The sequence below is a fragment of the Salvelinus sp. IW2-2015 genome, linkage group LG3, assembly GCF_002910315.2.
Source record: "Salvelinus sp. IW2-2015 linkage group LG3, ASM291031v2, whole genome shotgun sequence".
NCBI classification, from domain to species: domain Eukaryota; kingdom Metazoa; phylum Chordata; class Actinopteri; order Salmoniformes; family Salmonidae; genus Salvelinus; species Salvelinus sp. IW2-2015.
In genome coordinates this window covers 4,741,673-4,745,069 of record NC_036840.1, presented here as the reverse complement: position 1 = coordinate 4,745,069, position 3,397 = coordinate 4,741,673, and positions in this window count along the sequence as shown.

Here is a 3,397-nt window from a genome sequence, read left to right as displayed (position 1 = left end):
TAACCCATTTTACAAATGTGAACCTAGCGACCCAAGTCACTGCAGTGCGGAGCGCTAGCGACTATCTTCAATGGGTAGCTAAGTATAAAGCTAATGTCGTTTCGGCTTGCCTTCTAATTAAGTTTGCTAGCTAGTTAGCCATGTTGCTGGAGGTATTTGTTGCTAAAGAAAGAGGATGAAGCCACACAAGCTAACATGTTGTTCTATCGTCTTGCTATAGGTCCCCACTTCCTCTCTCCTCTTTACGACTATTGGTTTTCCCGCTGCGGCTGATGTATTCATTTGTATGGCATGTGGTGAATCAACGCAATGTGATGCACTATGGGAAGGTCGAGGAATTTGTAACTGTAGTGACTGAAGCTGTTCCATGTTCCAAAGTTGCTGAGTTACAAACAGAGGGCTCAACTCATCCTGGGCCTGAGAGCAAGGGTGAGTGACATGATATGTGGTCATGGGAGGGGTGGTTTTGACACATTGTGTATTAGAAAAATCATATACAATTTTGTCCCATTATTTTAGATGATCTTGGAGTTGTTCCGCAAGGACCCACCCAACCTTCAGGACATCCAACGTCTCCTGGAAAAGATGAACATCTTGGGGGTAAGAATATTTATCTCTTGTGTGGCAGTGTGGAAATTCTGACCCATACCAGTGAACAACTCACACCTGTAAAACAACATATTCAAGAATGACTGTCAATATCATTAACCCACAAAAACCAAGGCTGGAGCGACATACACTTAAAAGAGGGTAAAATATGCGCTGTACTCTGGTTTGAAAATAGCCTTTAGCTCTGCAGTGTATAGATCTGAGGGGACTGCATAAGTTTAAACGACATACAAGTGTTAACACCTTCCAGTGGGGTTGCAGGAGCTTTCTGCCATCTGTCTTGCTTTGCTGTCACTCATCTGATTCTTTAGATCTGCAAAGTGAAAACACGGATGGGGTAAGAGATAAAAGTTGTTTTCAGGCTAGACTTATGACTTCTACAAGCCCTGTCACCCATACTCAATACCCCTCTTTTTAAGTAACACATGTAATTCTGATGACCGAAGTGGCTGTACTTTGTATCAAATGATTCCCAATTTGTGTTACAGCAGCCAGATGCAGAAGTGGAGGAGTCACAGGCTAACTTCGTGGCGCTGGTCCAAACCCTGCTGAAAAACCCTTATGAGAGGAAGCACTTCTTCCAGGTTCGGCACACTTTCTCCCTTTCCTCTCACACTGTCCACTTTGTCATTTCAAAGACACWMACCTAAATTATTTTCTTTCCTTCCCTGTAGGAGGAGTTCCATACACAGTATGGCTCCAAGTATGACACAGCACTGCAGGCCCTTGTGGGAGGCTTGGTCCTCAGACTGGAACGACTGCTATCTGTGCCAGATCTCTCCCAGGTAATGAACTGTTACACAACAAGTCTATAACTAACAATTCGCCAATCATATCTAATGTTGACGTTAGACAGCTGTATACTTGCCAACACAAGCCATAATGTTGTTTATCCTGCGCATTCTAAGAAACCCCCTGGTTGCTGATCTTAGCTTCTAACTCTTCTCAGATAGCGTCCATTATCAGTGCTGCCCCCTCTGACCTGGAGGAGTGTGGAAAGTCTGTGTCTGACCCTGATCACCTGAAGATTCTCCTCCAGCACCAGAACCTGCTAAATAAGATTCAGTTTGGTAGGCTTACTTTAATCATATCTTCTCCTTCCTGTTAATGTTAAGTAGAATTATCAACAGATAAACAAAGAACAATGTAGTTTTCCCCAAACTGTCATGGATCACTTTGAACTAGCTGTATTTACAGGAATGTGAAATAGTTTTTCAATGGTATTAATGTCAACATGCTTATTCCTAGGCTTTCACATTCAACCAATCAGAATGTCATTTTTCTATATTTGTCCCTTTCTCTCAGTACCTGTCACTTCTTCTGTGGGTGACTGTGTGCTGTCCTCGCTGTCCTTCCGCCTCGCGTGTGGAATGCCATCAATGGAGCCAGATTTTGACGAGCCATCAGAATCATTAGATGCCGCTCTAAGCGTCATGAACCCTGCCTCCTTCAGTAACTTGGAGGATCTGGGAATGATGTCAGAAGACTCTGACCATGCTGGAGAAGATAGTACTGTGGAGAGAGAAGACGATGTACTGCCAGAGAGCGCCGTGGTCTGTTCTAGTCCTCAAGGTGTTAGCGGGCTGGTGGGAGGGGCACCATCAAAAGGGGCACCAACAGTAAGGAGTATGTTGCAAACAATGAGACAGCAACAGCTTGTATCACTAATGAGTACTTCCAACACTGAAGCCTCTCCTTCACAGATAGTCCTCCCTGCCACGGATAACCAGCCGGTCGAGCTAACGAGTGTCGACCAGTGGGTCTCCCATATAGCCAGTTACACTTTATCACTCCATTCCTTGCCACCCCTTCCACAAAACGATCATTTGGACAAGGAGATGGAGTCGGCCGACACAGGTCTCGGAAGCAGTGTGGTGATCGGGGGTCAGGAAACAGAGGTCYATCTCTTTGAGAGTTCCATTATCCAAAGGAAGAGGGTGCAAAAGCCACTACGAGTAGCGTGCTCMAAAAYGAGAAACCCTGCAACCAACTCCTGCCAAGAGTGTGGGAAGCGTTTTCTGTCTCGGGGACGGCTGGAGGATCACCTCCGCATACACACCGGGGAGAAACCTTTCAAGTGCAGCGATTGTAGCAGGTTCTTCAGGACGTTGGCACTCCTGACCAACCATATGAAAATTCACTCTGACGTGCGGCCCTTTAGCTGCGACGAGTGCGGCAAGTGCTTTCGGAGAAAGGTTGGCCTTCAGAATCACCATCGTGTCCACACGGATGCTAGACCATACAAATGCACCATATGTGGCAAGGGTTTCACGCAGGTACAGTACTGCAAACGACACATGGATTGTCATACAAGTGAGAATACCTATTTCTGCACTCATTGTCCGAAGAGTTTCCCAACCCAATTCCAGCTGTCTGCCCACCAGCGCTGGCACACCATGGACCGCCCGTACGCCTGTGAGCAGTGTGGGTTGCGTTTCTTTATGCCAAGCTTGTTAAAGAGACACATGGGCTACCACATTGGGAACCGCCAGTTCCTGTGTGCCCAGTGCGGAAGGACCTTTGTTTATGAGTTTGACCTAAAGAGACACCAAAAAGACCATGACCCCAGTCCCAAGCTCCCCTGCCCCGTCTGCCAGAAGATGTTTGGCAACAACAGCCTACTCCAGGCCCACATACGCAGGCACTCTTCAGAGAAACCTTACAGATGCGACATATGCGACAAGACCTTTAAAGACAGCGGGGGCCTCCGCATACACAAGCGGGGGCTGCACTCGAACGAACGCCCTTACAGCTGCGACGAGTGTGGGAAGACCTACAAACTACACAC